Source organism: Ursus americanus, chromosome 22, assembly GCF_024610735.1.
Source record: "Ursus americanus isolate L20-20 chromosome 22, mUrsAme1.1.p, whole genome shotgun sequence".
Taxonomy (NCBI): Eukaryota; Metazoa; Chordata; class Mammalia; order Carnivora; family Ursidae; genus Ursus; species Ursus americanus.
Window position 1 is genome coordinate 51,861,408 of NC_142148.1, and position 20,560 is coordinate 51,881,967.

The following is a 20,560-nucleotide window of genomic DNA, read 5'->3' on the forward strand; positions in this document are numbered from 1 at the left end:
ACTGGTCATCCCCCTGGTCCTTCCCCCCTTTCAGATGCACATTCTCACACGGGAGCTGCAACCACACGTTTTTCCGTCTGCCCTGTCCTCATGGACACATCAGATGCCTAATCAATGCTGAGGGTACTCATCCTCCAAGGCACATGAGTGGGTGACCCATGGACTTGACTGAACACAGGGAGCTGCCCTCCTCCACCCACGGGACCAGGGCCTGCCCATTGGTCTCTCCATTCTGGCTCATTTCTTCTCCCTAGTACCTCCGTATCAGTGCTTATCAGGGTCTCTCGCTACAGTCCGCAGCTGGACAGTGAAAGCTTGGGGCTAAGCGCCCTGATGGGTTGACAGGGTTGGGAAGTGGTGGAGCTGAGATTTGGTCCCAGACCATAGGAGTCCACATCAGGGAAAGGCAGGTGTGGGGCAGGTGAGAGCAGAAGGAAGGCCTGCCCCTGGCCCACCCTGAGAGCCCAGCTGCTCACCGCATCCATATACGTGAGCTGCTCTGCCACCAGCCTGGGAGGGAAGTCCAGGAGGTCGGGCTTCTCCTCACCCAGCTGGTTCTTTGGGGTGACACAGCGGTGGCAGGAAGCCTCTGGGGCCGCGGTGGGCTCTGTGGCTGTTGCCTGAGTGAAACTTTCTAGCAAAAAGGGTGGTCCAGCTGACTGCTGCTCAGCACCCGGCACACATGCAGAAGATGGGAGCACGGGTTGCAGTTCTGGAACAGCTGACGGAGGGGAGGCTGGCTCTGACACCGCAGGTGACAGTTGACACAGAGCCGGGGTCGCCTCTAGCTCTATAGGAGGCCCTGTTCCTGGCTCTGCCGCTGGAAGGAGCCCTGGAGCTGGCACTGGGGCAGGAGACAGAGAAAGGTTCATCCACATCACTGACTTTCCGGATGCCTTTGCAAAACCAGGACAGACCCCATGGCCTTGAAAGGAATACCCAGCCCATGAACCGCATCCCAGTTAGCCTTCCCAGCTTGCCATCCCCCTTACCCTCCACCTCTGCCTCAGTGAGTGCCAGAAGTTCCCGCTGCATCAGGAGAAGGGGGACATGGTTTGTCAGGTCCCAGGCATGCCACTTCAGAACCATGGCCCCATGTACATAGTCCACCTTGATCTCGACACGGTCACAGCCCAGGGACTGATAGATAGCCTGCAAATTCTGGTCAGGCCAGGTACCCAAGATGGGAGACAGGGTGCTAGGGAGAGTCATATGTGGAGCAGAGTCAGAGGCCTGGCCTTGCATTGCACATGCTACTCCCACAGCACCGTTCTTTCTGTATGGGTCCCAGAGGATGGCCCCAGCCCCCTTCCAACCCCTCTCTAGCTGCCCTCGTATTGGGAGGCCTGGTCCTCCTGAAAACCTGAATGAGTCTGGTTTTTCCACTTCTCCTCTCCTCTACCTGGCCATGGGCCTGGTCTATTCTATCCTCCATGCACACCAGTATCAAGGCTCAGGTTGGAGGCAGATTTGTGAGTGGTGGGCTCAGCACAGCCTCGGTTCTTGGCCCCGGTTGGGGTGGTCAGCAGGGAGGGGCAGGCAGAGCAAGTTGGGACCGTCAAAGGGATGGGTGTTTCAGGCACCCACTGAGCCCAGACTGTGCTCTGCCGCCCAGAGGGCCCGGGACCCCCTCCACAGCCTTCTTTGACTCATTTGCTTCTTCACATGAAGCCCCCCAGATGAAGCCCACCCACTGGAAATCAAGAGATCGGTGAGATCCCTGGTTCGGCAAATCCCTCCCCAGCCACCACCCCTGTAGTCCCCCACCCTGCTCTGTGGAGGCAGCCAGCCCTGCTTCTGGACCCAAACCCCTGTCCCAGTTTTACTTGATCATTTCATCTGTCCTATGATCCAGCTCTTGGTGGATCCTTTCAAAGCTAGAGGCGGCTACGAAGATATCACATCTAACAACCATTGGACATGCATGCTTAGGGTGTGCAGAGTGCCTATCTGACCCTCTGACTAGAACTGAGACCCAGACACTGTATCTCCTCTCTCCATTCACATTCCTAGGTGCTTAATATACATTCTTGAATGACTACTTCCCAGCCCGCACTTTCCAAATCCTGAGTGGCCCGTGGGCTGGTCTGCCTGCTCCCAGTGTGCCCCTGAGCTGCTCACACAAAGGACAACTACCAGAACCATCTAGATGGAATCTCAGAAGTCCTTTGCACATGGGGAAACTGCCTGCTTTGCATTTCCTTTCGTCAACCCAGAAGGGCCACCGGCCTGTGAGGGTTGCACTTGAGAGCTTCTTGACCGGAGAGAGAGAACTATTAAGCAAGAAGATGCCCAGCACGTCCAGGAGCCCTTTCTACAGAGCCAAGCACCAGAGTAGCCCGTGCCATGTTTCCTCCCATGATTTCCTACAGTACCTGTATGAGGTTCATCCTCTTAACCACCCCAGTTTTCAGAAGAGGAAAGGGAAGGTCAGAGAGGGGTAGGGCCATTCCCGAGATGTACACCCAGTAGATGGGAGGCTCACCCTGTGCTGTGCATGGGGTGGGCACTCACCGATTGAACTGCTGGCCCAGGACCTGTGTGGCTGAAGTGAACATCTCGTACATGCAGAAGATCGTTGAGGTGGTTGAGATGCTCCCATCTGGGAAGGATGGCACCAGGGACTGTACGAAACGCTCCATTGTGCCTTCTCGGAGCCTCAGCATCGTCTGGGCCTCATCCAGGGACAGGGATGATTCCTTTTCCCACCAGGTAGAGAAGGGGGGTGTGGGGGGCAATGGAGTCAGCTTCAACACCACGAACCACCAGGATGATCAGGGTCTGGTGCTCAGACCAGAGAGTCCCATCCCTTCGGGAACTTGTGCAAGAAAAGGGACTTGAGGGCCCACCCAGAAAAAGGCTCTAGGCTTGAAAGTACAATTGCCTTTAGGGGTGAAATGAGAAAGCATTGGTCACTTCAACACATCTTGTTAGCTGAGCCACCACAGCCTTTCTCTCTCTGAATAGGCTTTATTAAGAACTGTATGCCTTTGAGTCATCAGTCAACATCCCTACTGCAGACAGGAGAAAGCAGAGGCTTAGCATCTCCAACGCTGCTCGAGATCATAGACGTTGGGCCTGAGAACTGTCCAGAGCATGGAATGCATGGCATTTCCCTAGGCTGCTGCGGCCTGCTCTGTTCCTCAGGTGGGGAGAAAGGTTCAGGGGAAATCCACCTTCCTCGGCAGGCCCCAGGGGAGCCGGTTGTTTCTAGTGTGGGTTCTGGCCTTGCCGTGATCATCTGTGGGTCCTGAGATTGGACATCAATCTGGACCTGTTCTCACCCCAGACCAGCATTGGATGCTGTTGTGGGCCGAGGCACCTGCTGCTTGTCAAGGGAGATGGAGTAGCTGAGCCCTTGGAGCAAGCAGCTCCTCAAAGATGGCCTGGATTGAACTCTGAAAAGACAGAATCCACTACCTGGGCCAGGAGGCATCAGAGGCCTTGCACCCAATCCGTGCTTGAAAGGCTGAATCACGGTGGCAGACAACCTCCCATACGGAGGTCCAAAAAGACATATGAGGACACAGCTTGTGACCCGGGGGACATACAATGAGTCGATGTGTTCTGAGAGGTGATACGTTACAGAGGAACATATAGAATGGCTTCATCCCACCGTTCCTTTTATGTTCAATCACCCTGTGTGGGGTGAGGATTCATAAGGCCTTGGACACGTTCTCCAAGGACAGTGGAGCTGGGTTCTACACAGGATGGCTGGGGTGAGTCAAGAAAATACTCAAAACAGTAGCAAAATGCAAAGACACTCATGGCTGTGGGAAAAGTCACACAAAACAGAATGAAACAGAATAACCCACGCCCCAAACTGCAAAAAACATGAACACTATTCTCTACCATTCCCACCTATGTGAAGAGTGTCTTCCTACCTTCTCCCATAGCTGGTGGTGGAGGTGTGGATACTGGGATGACTTTGTGGTTGGGCCTGCGGGGCACTCATATAGAAACACCATGGGAGGGCCCCAGGTTTGTCCCCATATTTGTGTGGGGGCCCTGGGTGCGTGGAACCCTCTTCCCATTCTCACCTCAGAGCGGCACTGATCCTGGGTGGCCTGGTGCACCTGCCACTTGTCTAGGGCGTTGTAGTTGAAGTCCCAGACCAGCTCTTCGATGACCTCCTGGGTGCAGCTCTGAAAATGCAGTGCCCCATAGACATGGGGTCAAGAGACATTAGTGTCCTCCCGGGACATTGCCACAAGGGGCCACCCGCATTAGAAATCCTGCTCTCCAGTTGAGGCAAAGAGGGGCAGCTGAAAAGACATCGAGCAAGGACGTAGCCGGATGAAACTCTAGAGCTCGTGATTAACATCGAGGTAGTTGAGCTTGGTCCCCAGTGCTCAGCTTCTCATCCCGCCTGCTATGACCTGGGGTGTGAACATGAAAGATGGGCCAGGCTTCCAACACCTGGCAGCTTCCTTCTGCCCAGGAAGGGTGTGTCCCACATCCTCTGTCCCCTTCTCTACACATAGACAACCAGCCCCCCACCCCAACACACACACAGGGACACACATAATGAGGGGCAAGAGGTGTGGGCCTGCTGAGGTGACATCAGAGTTGTTGCCTGCTCTCCAGTGGGCTGCCCTGAGCTGCCTCGTGTTACCTGTTGGTGTCTCCTGCCACATGTCCAGAGGGCTCGGAAAAGCGGGCTGAGCCGACGTCTACAATTATTTGAAAGTCTCTCTCTCTGGGCTTGCCTGGGCCCAGAGACCCTGAAGGGAGGAAGGCAGCAAGAGAACATCCTGTTCTCTCGAACGTCTCCACTCAAGTGAGCTGGAGAGCAGGTTGTCTTTTGAATCTGGGTGCCCGGTTACCAGAGTTCTAAGTTCAGTTGGGGCCTATCACAGAGGAAGTGAGGTCACTCTTTCAAGATTCTAATCCCTGGGACCATGTGTTCAGTCAGACCTATCCAGAGCCCCTTCTTGGCAGTTGACTCCTTAGCTTTCTCCCCCATGTCATCTCCTGAACTGGACACAATGAGCCAAAAAGGCCATAGCCACCACTCTCTGGAAATGGAACTAGGGTCTGAAGCTTCAGGAGGCAGAGCTGAATTCAGACCTTACGTTCTGTGTTTCTTTGCGCACTTGTGTGTCCTATGTCATTGTGTCTCTCACGTAGTCCCCACTTTCCCAGCCTGCAGTGTGGGGATCAGGCTAGAATCTACTTCCTTGGGACATCCTCTGGTGTCTGTGGATAAGAGTATTTATTACATGTGTGGGGTGGTCCTCTGTGTATCTGAGGCACAATTTTCAAGATGGAAGAATTACAAGAAGGGGTGGGACTTGGCATGGAGGGCCGCTCAGAAGAGGCCTGGGTTCCAGCCCTGTAATACTGCAACTGTCACTTTCCCTCTTGGCCTCATTTTAAGGTGGGCACCATGATGGTCTGGAAAAGCAAGAAGATGCAGGCATTGTCATCCTCTGTAGTAAAACCATGCAATTGTTTCCCGTTATATGAAGAACGAGACCCCGTTACCTCGTTTGGGTCTATGAGGGGAGCGGCTTTACCATGGCTCCCAGGGATCCTGACCTGTGGTATAGGCATCAGACTGTAACCGCTAAGTGGTCAGTGACTGGCTTTTGAACCACAGGACATATTCAACGTGATGAAGTACCATGCCTAGAGCTTCTCTACATGTCATGCAAAGAGTTTCTCACTCCCTAGTTACTTTCCATCATGTTCCACTACTCACTCCTTCCCTTTCCCTTCTTCTTCTCTCTCTCTGAAGCAGAACCAAGCACCGATGTTTTGAGCTGCCATCTACAGAGGCTCACAGGATAGAGAACGGAGGCAGTGCCAAGGCCAAAAGACACACAGGAACTCAGCTTCTGAGTCCAGATGGCATCCCGAGTCACATGAGCCAACTTATGACAAAATCCTCTTCCAGTATGGCCCTGGTCACAGCCGCAGCCACTGACACACCTTGAGCCTTGGGAACCATGCTAATTTGGGCCCACATTCTTCACCCACAAATACTGTTAGAAATTAAAGCGATGCACCTGCACATGCAGGGTATCAGGGCAATGCAGTCCTGGGGCAACTCTAGATAAGTAACAGTCTCCCAGGCCTCAGCATCTGTCCCTGCCTTCCTCCCTCCCCTCTGCTCTCCTCCTAGTGTCCCTGCAGCCACCTTGGCTGCCTTTTTCACTCCTCTGGCCAAACTGGCTTCTGTTATTGAGTGTCTGCAGCACAAGTCACTTCTTCCTGAAATGCTGCTCCCTGACGTGTGCAGGTCTAGCTCCCTTTGGTCAATCTGTTCTCAGCAACCTCAGCCTCAGTGAGGCCTTTCATATCTTTCCATGCAGTGACTCCCCAGCCTTCCTCCGTAGCACACTTCATTCCTAGTACAGAGCGCTTGCTCTTTTCTTTCACGTGCGTTCTCTTTGGAGCTTTGGTCCATGTGTAGACTGGGAGCTCCTAAAGCAAAGGAGCCCTAGGTAATTTCATCTCCGCGCACGGGCCCAGCAAGATACCTGGCATAGGGCAGTGCTCAGTGTGTAGTTACTGAATGAATAATTGAGAAGATCTTGGAGCCCACCTCCCCTCTTAAGCACCTAGACTGCAGAATGCTACTAAAACTTTCAAGCTGTTTCTGGGCAGGGGCGACAACCACAATGGCCTCTGCCTGACTCTTCCTGTTCCAGTTCCTCCAGCAGAACTCACCAGGTACCATGGACAAGGAAGCGCCCTGCACCCAGTTCTCCAGCTCTGGTGGCACAGCCCCACGCAGGCACACCAGCAAAAAAAGCCATGCCTTTTCTCGGGGGTCCTCAACGCAGTGCCTTTGCAGAGTCACAGAGCAAAGGAGCAGGATCTCTATTTTTCCCTTCACTGTGGAATCTGAGACAAAGAAGAGAAAAGGAGGAAGACTAACTCAGAACAAGAGATCAGATAGAAGTAACCAGAAGCAGAGGGCGGAGGGGGTGCAGGAATTGAGTGAATGGTGAAAAGGTACAAATTCCAGTTTCAGATCAATAAGGAATAGGGATTTACAGTACACCCCAGGACTACAGTTCATTACTGCTCTATGGTGTATTTGAGAGGTGTGAAAAGAGCAAGTTCTGAGAGTTCTCATCACAAAGAAAAACCTCTCTTTCTTTTCTTTTTACTTCATTTTTGTATCTCTAGAGATGATGATGGCGGCGGACTAAATTTATTCTGGCGATCGTTTCACAGTATACGAAAGGAACATCATTACGCCAGGTATCTTAAACATACACAGTTCTGTATGTCAAATGTATCAAAACAACTGGAGCAAAAAAATATTTTAATATTCATAGAGAGCATCAGGAAATTGGACATGGTAAAAAGAACGTCACGTAAACAAAACTGAAAACAGCAGAACCGAAAGCCAGTAGGTTATCCTAGGGGTTAAAAACTTCAAGCCATTGGCATAGAAAGTCGATTCTGAAATTAAAAATCAGTGAATTAAAATTAAAGCAGATGAAATAGAATTTTAAAATTTTGTTCCATTTAACAATTTGTCAAAGAATAGAAAGTCTTAATAAGTTACCTCAGATAGTAACTTTTGAAAAAACTGTTCATGTTTTGGAAAATTCTGATTGTAAGCTTCCAAGTGGGCACAGAATGAGAACATTTTGTTTGATCAAAGTCGCCTCATGGAAAATGGCTGAAGCAAAATGTCTGAGATGGGACCTAAACGAAAGGATATAAATGGCTAGACGAAATTGTCCCGAGTTCGTTTCTCCGTATTTGCAGTTTACATTTATTTTCATGTCGTTAAGTCCATTAAGTTCATGGAGTACATTCTAAGTGTATTCCATGCATTAATATGTTTGAACAACCTCCCTGTAACCCAGCTTCACATCTCATTGTATCTTGTAAAATTCAAACTCTATACCATGAATCAGAAACTTCCGATGACCGCCTACTTCCAGCCCTTGGCAACACCATTCTACTGTCTTTGGCAATTTACTCTAGGTAGGTCCTAAGAGTGAAGTCAAAGTGTGTATTTTCATGAATACTCATCTACTTAGCATAATATCCTCAAGCTTCACCCATGTTGTGGCAAATGTCAATGTCTTCTTCCACTTTGAAGAATGAATGCTATTCCAATATGTGTACATACAACATCTGTTCCTCCCTCGACAGATACTTGGATTGCTTTCATGGGTTAGCTATTATGAATAATGATGCCATGAAAATGTGTGTTCAGATATGTCTTCAAGACCATGCTGTCAATTAATTTGGGTATACACCCCAGAAGTGGAGTTACTGGAACACATAGTAAGTCTAATTTTAATTTTTTTGAAACTACCATACTGATTTCACAACTATGCTGTTAAACATTCCTACCACACACACTGAATAAGGCTTCCATCTTCTCCACATCTTGGCCAACACTTGCTCTTTTTTTCCCTTCTGATTGCTTTTTTTTTTTTTTTTTGGAAGAGTCATCTTAAAGGATGTAAAATGGCATCTCATTGCTTTTTATAATTTGCATTTCCCTTAACATTAGTGATGTATCTTTTCAAATTTCTTTTCACGTGCACATCTTTGAGGATATGCCTATTCCCAATTTGCACATTCACGCATTGCATTCATTTTGTTGTCTGTTGTTGAGTTCATGTGATCTCTATTCATTCTGGATATTGAGCCCCTGCCAGATAGACAGTTTGCAAATATGGTCTCCCATCTTGTGGATTGTGTTTTTACTTCATTGCTAATGTCTTTAAAGTCACAAAGATTGTAAGTATTCTGAATGTCCTGTACGTGAATTTATTTTTCTTTTCTATCCTGTGCCTTGCAGGTCATATCCATTAAAGCATGGCCAAATCCTATTTTGTGAAGCTATGAAAATGAATATTATTGGACTGCACTTCCGAGATGAAAAAGGTTCATTAGTGGAGTAAGAGAGCAGCATGAACTGGAGAAGCACGGGCATGATGATGGGGTCATGACGCTATGTGATCGCAAGAGGATAGGAATATGTATGATGGGCCAGCATGAGCTGTGTACTGGAAATGGGACCTTGTCCATTTTGTGCAGCACCTACGTGGATGATGGGAGCAGTGAGACATATGACTGGACGGATCCCCGAGCTCAGCCCTTCTTCCAAGTTAGACTTTCATTGCACTCTGATCCATTAACGTTTGAAGAGTTTCTTAATCAGATGAGGGACATAGTCTTACATGCTAGAAGGTGATGAACGTGGTGTGTGGGCGTGTCTGCAAGGAACTCCGTATCCCTCCCGTCTTGGTGAGCCACTGTCTGGAGTCAATGGCAAAGAAGGTTAGAGTACTAAATTACACTGGGGTCAAACCAAAGGGGAACAGTATGTCCCTCCTATGCTGAGCTGAAGTCAGGCAAGACCTTTATATGTTTGCTCTGTGTTCCCAGTTCATGGTCCCTAAGTTCTGCAGGTTCCTCTCTGGGAGAGAGGAGATGGACATGTTTGAGGGGGAGCTGGAGAGCTGTATCACCACCAGGAATGAGACCGAGAGCCGACTCCCAGTCATCGTGCAAGTGAAAAAATGGGATCAATGTCATCAAAGAGAAAACCATCAGCCACCAGTATTCATGCCGCCTGTGAGGAAATCTTGTCGAGAGGCACTTGTAAGTGATGGAGGGTGCACACCTGTAGTAACTCTGTGGCAAGTACAGATGTTACCTGCTTGAGGTGACCCACCTTGAAGAGACAAAGTTTTTGCCACCCTGTCAAGGGTGCTCAGAATGGACTCGAAGGGCAAGAGGCCTGGAACTGAAAGCATGTTTGAAAGTCTCTTTAGGGCTGAAATGAAAAAGGCAGCATGCCCTGAAAACTGCCTCACCTTGAATAGGCTAGCTCCCTTCATTGCTTGTGGGAAGAAAAGAAATCATCCGGTATTTTTCGTATTGAAAACAAGAAAACACAGAACCTTGGATTTCCGTTATTTTTTTATTGAAATTCGATTAGCCGACATACAGTCCATCCTTATTTCAGATGTAGTGTTGAATAACTCATCAGTTGCATATACCACTCAGTGCTCATCACATCACGTGCCCTCCTTTATGCTCCTCACCCAATTGCCCCATCCCCCCACCCAGCTCCCCTCCAGCCACCCTCAGTTGTTCTCTGTGCTTAAGAGCCCCTCATGGTTTTGCTCCGTCTCTGATGGCTTCCCGGTCAGTTTTCCCTCCTTTCCCCTATGATTATCATCAGTTTTCACTCATATGTGGAATGTAAGAAACAGTGTAGAGGATCATAGTGGATTTTCTTTAAAAGGATGTTATTTTCTGTCTTTCCATGTTTGACTGCATTTCACTTTTCTTTAAAAATGACACGTTCAAATGATATGTCCATTGACCCTGGAGGGTTGGGCGTTCTTCACACTTCCTCAATGAGTTAGGACCCTGAACCAGGTGTCAGGAGAACCTCCTCTGTGTTATTGTTCCCCGGGTGCCCTTGTTGGGCTTCAGCTTCCTTATCTGTAATACGATGAGAGATACGAATGCTAAATATTTTCCGAAAGTTGTTCCCGCTACAAACGTTCGATGGCTACCGATAGTCGAATATTGCTTCATCCACGAGACAAAGGTTAGGAATCGTTATTTCAATTACTTCGTGAAGACACACAACCAAGTAGAATGAGAACACCAGAGGAGCATCGCTCCAATAGGACTCGAGTGAAACTCTGCTCCAACTGCCAGTAGCATAGGACGTTACCTTTTACGTGAACACAGAGGTGGGCCCTGGCCTTTCCATAGAAACAGACTGTCCTTTTGTCTTTGGACATTTTCATTTACCTTTCATGTGGATTGACGTTCAGCCCGATGAGACCTCATGAGGAAACTCTGCGTATTCTAAGCTTAGATCTCATAGGACCGATTTTAAGTTTTGAAACTACACTATAATTGACAGACAGTGTTATATTCCTTTCAGGTGAACAGCAGGGACTCAATAGTTCTGTACATTACTCAGTGCTCAGCACCATAAGTGTACTCTTAATCCCCATGACCTATTTCACCCATCCCCCCCCTGGCCATCCCCAGTCTGTGCTCTACATTTGAGACTGGTTTTTTGTTTGTTTTCTCTTTGTTCTTTCTTTTTGTCTCTTAAGTGCCACACAGGAGTCAAACCCATGTTAACATAACACACATCGACTTTAAAGCTTACCTCCGTTTCATGGTCTGGATGAAATGTGGTGACTATACCACCACGTTGACTCCACAGTGGCTCCCAGGGATCCCCACCCGTGCTATATACCTCCCTGTCTATCCACTGCCTGGTTGCTAATAGGTTTCTGACCAAGAGAATATGACAGAACATTGTCACTTTCCTGTTACTCTCTTCTGTTCCCTTCCTTTCTTTCCTGTATCCCTGCACTGGGGAAGCAAGCACTGGTGTTTAGAACTGCCCTACATAAAGGCCCACAGAGGAAGGAACCTAGGGAGTGCCCAGGCTAATAGGCAGAAAAGAACTCAAATTCAGGATTTCGCTTAAACCCACTTTGTTGAGTCTGAGCTAAATCCTGACATTAGTCACATCAGTGACTTGGGAGCAAATCTTACCACAGTTGGGCCTCGGGTGAGGCGCAGATTGCATCACACAGAGACCTGGGGGCAGAAACACCCAGTCTCAACTGTGCGGAGATTCCAGGCCCCCCCGAATTGGGAGCTAGGAAATATCACGCTTCAGAAGTGCTAAGCTTTCTAGTAGTGTTCTCAGAGACAAACGGATAGTTAACTCAGTCGACCAGGCTTCGGCACCTGGCCCTCCCATCCACTGCCATCTCTTGTTCTCACCTTCCAGCCTCCACCAGCCACTCTGGCCACTTTCCGAATCTTCTCTGGTCAAACTAGTTTCTGTCTGAGAGATTTGGCCCCAGCGGTGCCCTCTCCCTGACACACTGTTCCCAGAGGTGTGCAGCTCTTGCTCCCTCTTGTCAATCTGCTACCAGCAGATGTCACCATGTGGAGGCCTTCCAGACCCTCCTCTCCAGTGACTCCCTAGCCCTCCCTACTACACTGTGCTGGTAACTGGAGTATAATATCTGCTCTGTTCTTTCACACGTCTTGCTTTCACGGTGTTCTCCATCAGAACAGCAGAAACAACTTGGCCATTTGCAGACTGCACTGGGGCGCACCAACTCACCTGGCACAGGCTGAGCGCTCAGAGCATAGTTGCTGAAAGAAGAAATGGGAAGGTCTTGGGGCCCTGCCTTCCATCCTTGTCACCATGTCCATTCCTGAGCCCGTTATGCTAGCACTGGGATGGGCAATGTGAGAGGCTAGAATGGATATCAAGTGGCCAAGATGTACTCGGCTGCTTAGTGCCTTTTCCAGGTTGAATGCGCTTGGGTGGATGTCAATGTGTGATGCAAAGATCATCATACCTGGTGCCCACTCCCATGGGTCCACCTACATGTCTGTTCCCCACGACTAATTGTCATAAATCTTCTTCCTCCCAGTCCCTGACCAACGAGCCAAATCATCTACCACTGCCACGAGCCAATGTATATTCTTTCCTCAGGCTGCTTTTCTTTCCATACCACCTGAAAGAATTGAAAGAATTTTGAAATGCTCGAAAGAATTTCCCGTCGCTGCATTCTATCAAGACTACCCTGAACGGGGCTGTAGTATATCTGCAGCCACTTTCCATCCTGCAGCCACATCCAAGCCCATTCAGCCATGAACCAACCTCAGTCTTTTCCCTCCTCTGTCGCCTGGAGCAATATTGGGTCTTCTGCCCGTCCTCTCTGAAGCTCCTCTGGCCCGTTCATGGGGACTTGCGAGGGAGCCCGTGCACCACACACAGAGTGGCCCCTAGCACCTGCCTCTGCCCACGTGCCAGGGCTGACTCAGGAGCTCAGGCTCCCACCTAACCCCCTTTCAGCCTCGGCCATCCCTCTTGGAAGGACTTTGTGCTCTGCACACATTGCAGAGATACAGGAGGGCACAGGAAAGAAAACCCACTGACCTAAAGAAGCTCCTAAACTATTGACCTCCTTCCATCCTGCCTCCATATGCCCTGGAAGAGAAGAGGAGGAGAGGCCTGCAGGTGTGGACAAAGCCCTGCCCTGGCTGTTTATCTTCCCGGCAATAAAAAGGCCTCCTCGTTGCAGCCAAACTGTTGCTGAAAATTCTGTTTTCAGTGGTGAAACAGATAACTTTGGTCAAATGGCCTGCTGGTGCCATTTGTCAGGGTGGTCCGTGGACAAGTGGCCTCAGCATCCGCGGAGAGCGTGTTGGAAATGCAGAGTCTCACGTCCCTCCCAGTGTTACTGAATCAGAATCTGTATTTTCACGAGATCCCCAGGGGATCCAGGCCTAAGACAATGTCTCAAAAACCACTGTTGAATGTTCCCCAAAGAGAAAGCTAATCGGCACCTTGATATACCAAATGGGGAAGGCATGGTTGTTTCCTGGGCCTTTTTGGCAGTTTCTAGCATTCTAGAATTCCATAAAGGGTTGATTCCCCAGTGGACATGGTGGGAGTTGTTGTGCAGGAAAGGAAAGAACACCATACCTGCTGGGAAATTGAGCAAGGACGGAAGCTATGCATGGGCCCAACAGCAAGAGCTCCAACGCGCCAAGGCTGATCCCCTGCTCTAGAGCTCTCTGTTGTTCTTATGCTAGATCCCTTTGTGTCAGGTGATGGGATGGGAGATTGTTCTTGCTTTTGGAGCTGGCCTGTCTTGCTGTAACCGGTCCTCTAAGATTCACTTTTGTTGTATCCCAAAGTTTTGGGACGCTTGTCTTGTCATTGTTTTTGGATTCCATGTAATTTTTTTTCCTATTTTGAATTCCTGGTTGACCCACTCATTTCTCGGGAGCGTGTTCTTTCACCTCCTTGTGTTCATGGTCTTTCCAGGTTTTTCTCTTGTGGTTGATTTCTAGTCCATACCATTGTGGTCAGAAAAGATGTATGCCATGACTTCCATCTTTTTGAATTAGTAGAGACTTGTTCGGTAGCCTAATATGTGATCTGCTCTGGAGGACGTTCCATGTGCAATCGAAAGGAATGAGTATGTGCTGTTGGAGGATGGAATGTTCTGCATGCGTCTGTTAAAACCAGTGCATCACCCAAAGCCACTGTTTCCTTGTTGATTTTCAGTTTGGATCATGTGTCCATTAATAGAAGGGGGGTGTTAGATCCCCTACTGTATTGTATTACAGTCAATTAGTTGCCTGCTTTTTGTTATTAACTGTTTTATGTATTTGGGTCCTCCTATGATGGGTGTCTAAAAATTTAAAATTGTTCTATCTTCTTGTTGCATTGTCTCCATGATTGGGACACAGTGTCCTTCTTTGTGAGTCACTACTCTTTTTTTTTTTTATATTCTGTTTTGTCTGATAGAAGTATTCATACCCCTGCTTTGTTTTGGCAACCAGTTGCATGCGAGATGCTTCTCATCTGCTCACTTTCAATGTGCAGGGGACCCAGTAGGTCTGGGGGCTCAGGCTGAGTACCTAATTTCGGACAAGTCAGTGTAAGTGTGCAAACTGAGACTGAGTGTGTAAACTGTTGAATATTAGTGACAATGGAATATTACTCAGCCATCAAAAAGAACAATTTCTCAACATTTGCTGCAACATAGACGGGACTGGAGGAGATAATGCTAAGTCAAGTCAAACAGAGAAGGAAAATTATCATATGGTTTCACTCATTTATGGAACATAAGAAGTAGGAAGATCAGTAGGAGAAGAAAGGGAAGAAGAAAGGGGGGGTAAACAGAAGGGGGAATGAACCACGAGAGACTATGGACACTGGGAAACAAACTGAGGGCTTCAGAGAGGAGGGGAGTGGGGGATTGGGATAGGCTGGTGTTGGGTATTAAGGAGGGCACCTATTGCATGGTACACTGGGTGTTAGACGCAAGTAATGAGTCATGGAACTTTACATCAAAAACTAGGGAAGTACTGTATGCTGACTAACATAATAAAAAAAATTATTATAAAAAATATAGAGATGATGGACTTCAGAAAACATGGACCTAAAAGTCATGACGGACAGCAAGGAGAGTGTGGGGTTTCTCTGGTCAAGGATATGGCCCATTATCCTGGCAAGAAAGAGCCCGTCCCTGATCCATCAGATGCCAGCCAGGGAACAGTAGCTATTGTGCATCTGACCCAGAGCCTGGGGCCTGGAGGGAACTGCTGCTTCAGAAGAACCGCATAAGGAGATGCACGAAGGCTGGAAATCCTGGCTCCTAGGTCAGCATAGATGTTCATGGAACCAGGCTCAGGTGTGCCCTTTAAGGTACCCCTCCCATCTTTTCCCAACACATAAAACAAGCAGGAAAGGGAATCCAGAGATCACTGACAAGAATCCCAGAAAGATTCCAAACTTGGTAAACGGCCAACGGGGAGACTGAGGCTGGAAAGTCCTGCCTGCCCTGAGTCCATCTGCAAATTATCTTCCTCTGGCTTTGTCCCCTTCACACGCAGGATTTGATCTCCTTCCGTGTTTTTCCCCACTAGGTGCTGATGCAGTTCCAGAGATTGAACTACAATACGACAAGTTCCAAATACGGGGGCAATACAAAACCAAACACAAAACCAAAAAAGCATCTCAACGGAAGAAGCAGGACACAGTCTTCCTGGCCTTAGAGCGGAGAAAGGCAACCCCAGTCCTGGGGCAGGAAGGAGTTCTGGGGCGTACAAGTCTTAAAGACTCCCACTCTCAGTGGTTGTTGCTATTCCTGGGAAAGTCCCTGCAACCTCTAAATCTCAGGAGTTCTGAGGGGCTGTCTCTGCTGTTTGCCCAAATTCATTGACTGAAATGGACCCATGCTCTGAGTAAGGGGGATTTGGGGGTGCCCTCCAGTGGCTAGGGAGAAGGGCTGGCACTTCTCCTTCCTCCCACATACAGTAGCTGATGACTCTGGAAGATTTCCTAGGTCAGGAACGAATATGAGAGTCTGTGCAAGTTTTCCATTACTGTAGGAAGTAAAAGACCCAAACCACACACATGGGCTCTAAAACAAAAAAAGGGCTTTAATCTCCTAACATGCAAATCTATCACGGTACTATTTAAAACAACTAAATGGTGCCCCTACATAAGGAAATAGATGGGGGGAAGGGGTGTGGAGAAAATGGGCACAAGGATGCAGCTGCTGAGGAATCCCTGCAGGGCCACTGGACACTTGCTCAGCCCTGAGGTTGACTGCGGCCAGTTCTTCTCCTTCTTGAGTGCTGCTGACCAGCTAGGACCGGGGCTCCAGCTGGCAGGACAGGGTGTAGCTAAGGACAGAGGGACACCTGTGAGTTGCCCAGGAGCTTCCATTCAAGAGTCCCTGCCAGTGTTTGCCCACAGCTGGAGTCTGGCGCCCCGGCAACAAGGCCTGAGGCTGCCCAGGGAAGGAGGATCCCAGGAGTGGCCAGCAGAAAGAGTCCACCCCGAACCTCACCGACCCAGCTCCTGATGGGCCTCACCTCTCAGCCTCGCTGAGCGGCTCCATAGCCTGGAACCAGGCCCAAAAAGGATCCTCGGGCTCTAGGGTGTAATTCTCGGCAGCCACCTGGAGCAGCATGATGTCCGTCATGACTTGGTATTCCTGAACAGACAGAGAAGCACAGGATGTATAGGGAGCCTGGGGGGGGGGGGAGCTGCAGGGTCTGGTGAGGGTTGAGCACCGGGACCGGGCACCCATCCCAGGTCCTGGCACACATGGCCATCCTCCTCCCTGCAGATTCATCCGGTCTCCACCTGTTCTCAGAGGTATCAGTAGCCCCTCCTCCGGGAAGTTCTCCTGGATGCCATGCTCTGTCCCCATCTCCTAACGGGATGGGACTTGCACTGCTTTCTTCTCAAGGGGTCCCAGGAAATGTGAGGTGGAGGGCATGGAGCCAAGCAATGTTCTTCCCAGGGACATCTCTGAGGCCCACTCCCTACCCTTCCCTGTGGGAAGCGCCACATATGCTCACCTTATTTCTTTTGTGGTGGTTGATCTCATTCTCCTGGAATGCAGACAAAGTCCATCAGAATGAGGCCCCTGGTTCTTAGGAGCACTTGATTCCCATCCCTTCTCATGCTGCACCATGGCCAGGACCCGTGAGGGGCTGTGCATACACAGATAGCGGGCCTGGGATGTAGGCCAGGCTCTGGGGTCCAGAGAAAGGAGGACATGGGGCAGATGGACTGGCTACAGGTCGGGACCCTGCAGCACCACCCTCTCGGAAGACAGTGGGGGAGGCCGAAGCCTCAGGCAGGAAGGGGCTGTTGCGGCTACTGAGGTGCTTGCTGACGTGGAGGGTCCTGACTTCATTCTCCCGCCACGGGCAAACTCACCGGGGGAGGCTGAGGTCCACTCAGACAGACCTCACGCAGCTTTGCCTTCAGGAAGCTCTGGTGCTTCACCAGTCTTCGGCACCGGGAGCCGTGGCCTAACTGCAGCCTCACCTCGCTCATCCCTGAGATGGGCAACAGCCCCCAGGCTCACAGGGTAGCCGTGAGGCTGTCATGATGGGAGGTTTGCCGAGTCCTGAGAGCTCAGGGCTCAGTACAGGGGCGTTCTGCTCCCAAACCTCCGGATTCTGGTCCCTCCCCCACAATCCTCAGGCTCACCCACCTCCAGATAGTCCTCCATGGCGGTATCTAACATCACCAGCTCGGTGAGGAAAGTGCCAAGGAAAGGCACGACACCCTGTGTCATGAGGGGGAGGGTTGGGATGAGTCCCTGCTCGCTGGTGTCCACAGGGACCCTCCACTGAAACGCTCCAGCCTCCTGGCCCACCCCATGGGTTCACGTGGAGCAGCCTAGGACCCTTAGCAGCCTCCCCCCCACGGGTTCCCTTTCCCCTCCCCCTCCCAGAACATCAGACTCCTCCTCATCACCTTCAGGGCCTGCTTTTCAAAAATGCCAGGGAATGGAGCACTAGGTCGGTCCCTCCCCACCCGCAAAACCCATTCTCTATGGACCTTTTTAGACCCTCCTCCTGGTCCTTTCGAATTAAGAATTGTAGAAGCCGTGTCCCCAGGAGCCGCAGCTGCAGTGGGAAGGTCCCCCTCTTCCTGATCTTTCCTTTTTGGGAGGCCTCCAGCCCTCAGGGAGGAGCCCTCCTCCTCCTCTGACTTTGGAGGCCCTGGGCCTCAGGCACACTCACCTTCTTCTGCATCCTCTTCTGGGCTCCCCGGAGGGCCATCACCAGGGTGGCAAATCTATTGGACGGTCGCTCCTGCAGGACCAAGGACAAGTTCCTTGAGACCATCATACCCTCAGGCCACTTGCCCCCACCATCTTGGACGTCAGAACCTAGACATCTGACCTAACTCATACTGATCCTGAGGCCCCATTATCCAGAAGCAGGCCGTGAGTGATTCCAGAACAACTCACTCCAACATTCACTCCATGTGTGACCTTGAGCTTGCAGCCTGGCCTCCCCAAGCCTGTTTTCTCATCGGGAAACGTGACAACTCCACCTATCTCCCATGGTCTCCTGAGGACTCAGGATCCTATTACTCTCATCATTGTTGTGGCCCTCAACCCAGCCCAACCCCATCACTGAGCACAGGTCTGTCCTCTGGGCTCTCCAGGTTTGTAGAGGCCCCCACCTGGACCAGCTGTCGACACAGAGAGAGAGGGTGTGTAGGCTACGGAGTCTGCTTGGACACCACCTGCTTGCCCCCCTCGCCACCAACGGCATCCTCACCTAGGCTGTCGCCACATTCATGCCAAAGGCTTCCCCTCCCCAAGGAATGCTTCAGACCATTCCCGACTTCATCCTCGCAGGACCCTGTTCCCTCCCACCCCTCCTCTCTTTCCAGACCTGCACCTTCCAGGCTACCTTGATGAGCAGGTTCCTGCCCTGTGCGGTGTCCTTGCTGCACAGCTTTTGAAAGATCCTCAATGGCTTCCTGAAGAGAGGCAAGGGAGGCAGGATCAATGGACGAATAATGTGGCAGGGTTGAGTGCGAGTGCCTTTTCTTTCAGAACCCCAGAGTGTCAACCTGCCTGGTTGAGGGTTTCTTCTGGGATCCTCTGAGCACTAAGGTCTTTGTAGGACATGGGAAGGAGCTCTCATGTGCTCGTCCTGGGCCTCCCTTCCCATATTCATTGAGAAACGCTGTTTGGGTCAATTTGGGGTTCAAATGGGCAGACAGCTTAGTGGCTGTCAAGGAAACACGTGAAGAGACTTAATGCAGCTCAGCCCCATGTGGGAGATTTGGCAAAACTGATTTCTAAAGCGGGAGGCATGGTGGCCTCCTCACCAGGGAGGCTGAGAGACCCACCCACCAGCCCAGGTCCTGTGGTCGGGGTTTGCCGCCTCCCAGAAGGTCCAAGCTGCCTGACGGTGAAGAGGACAAGCCTCTGGGAGCTCCCTCGTCCATCCTGGTCCCTCCATGGAGAGAGGCCTACTCACCTGGAAACCTTCCCCCACGTGTTCTCGAGGCGGTGAATGGAGACACTCTGCAGAGCCGAGAGGATGGCATGTAAGGACGAGTAGTTCCTCAGGGTTTGACAGGCCTGGGGAGGGAAGAGAATGGGCTGTCACTTGGGGAGCCAGCACCTGATTGGGTCTCAAGCTTCAGTCCCCCTCAGGGGAAAGTGCTCCTGCTGGAGGAAGCCGCTGTCCAGGGACCTGCCGAAGGGCACACGTGAGGCCCAGAGGAGGAGGAAGATTTTACTCACTCCAAGGAAGGAGCCAGGCAGAAACGGAGCATCCCAGCATGGGGCCATGCAAGGCAAGGTCAGCATGCCCCTGGACGGAAGAGCCTAGGGACTGCACAGTCCCTAGGGCAAAGACCAGGGCCTTCCACCCTGACACCCGATCAAGGGAAGAGCAGTGCCCGAGACTCAGGAGAGCACCTCGGCTGGGCTTCCCGTTGCATACCTTGGCCACCTTGATCCAGTGCTCCACCACCATGGCCCTGTCCCGGGCTGTCATGCTTGGGTTGCCAAGGCAGGTGGTGATGACACACTTGGCCACACCGTTGAACTGGGCGACAGTGGCCCGGACTGTGGGTGCCAGGTGCTCATTGCCAGGCTTGTTGCGCTTGGACCAGACGGAGCCCAGGCACTGATGGGGCAGCAGCTTCTTGAACAGCTCCTAGAGAACAGCCGGACCTTGGTTCACCCAGCCATTTCCCATGCAAGACGCATGTCCTACGTAGGGGTCACAGGTCAGAGCTGGACCTCAGGGAGCTGAGAATCTGGCCTGAGCCTGGTTGGAGACCGTGGATTTCATTCCATTGTTTTTCCCTGAGGGAACCCAGTACACAATGACCCAGGAGCAAACAGAGCAAGGGAAGGAAGGAGGGCATTGGCACCCTGATCATGCTCAGGAACTCCCAGCTCCTGGTGGCACTGCAAGGTGGTCCAACCCAAGGGGGCTTCTTCCCCTCCCCTCCAACTGGCCATCCCCCTGGTCCTTCCCCCCTTTCAGATGCACATTCTCACACGGGAGCTGCAACCACACGTTCTTCCGTCTGCCCTGTCCTCATGGACACATCAGATGCCTAATCAATGCTGAGGGTACTCATCCTCCAAGGCACATGAGTGGGTGACCCATGGACTTGACTGAACACAGGGAGCTGCCCTCCTCCACCCACGGGACCAGGGCCTGCCCATTGGTCTCTCCATTCTGGCTCATTTCTTTTCCCTAG

General features: G+C 50.9%; 2 long non-coding RNA genes across 2 annotated transcripts; one reads left to right on the plus strand and one right to left on the minus strand.

Annotated features, from left to right (window-relative positions):
- Window positions 1-6,451: 6,451 nt before the first annotated feature.
- LOC148108153 (uncharacterized) lies at window positions 6,452-9,889 on the plus strand. The gene is made up of 2 exons (XR_015721148.1): window positions 6,452-8,259; window positions 8,783-9,889. It is a non-coding gene; the product is annotated as an uncharacterized LOC148108153 (long non-coding RNA).
- A 6,042-nt stretch (window positions 9,890-15,931) lies between these two features.
- Window positions 15,932-16,507, minus strand: LOC148108154 (uncharacterized). Its single transcript, XR_015721199.1, has 2 exons — window positions 16,390-16,507; window positions 15,932-16,197 (listed from the first exon to the last, which is right to left on the minus strand). It is a non-coding gene; the product is annotated as an uncharacterized LOC148108154 (long non-coding RNA).
- Between the last annotated feature and the right edge of the window lie 4,053 nt (window positions 16,508-20,560).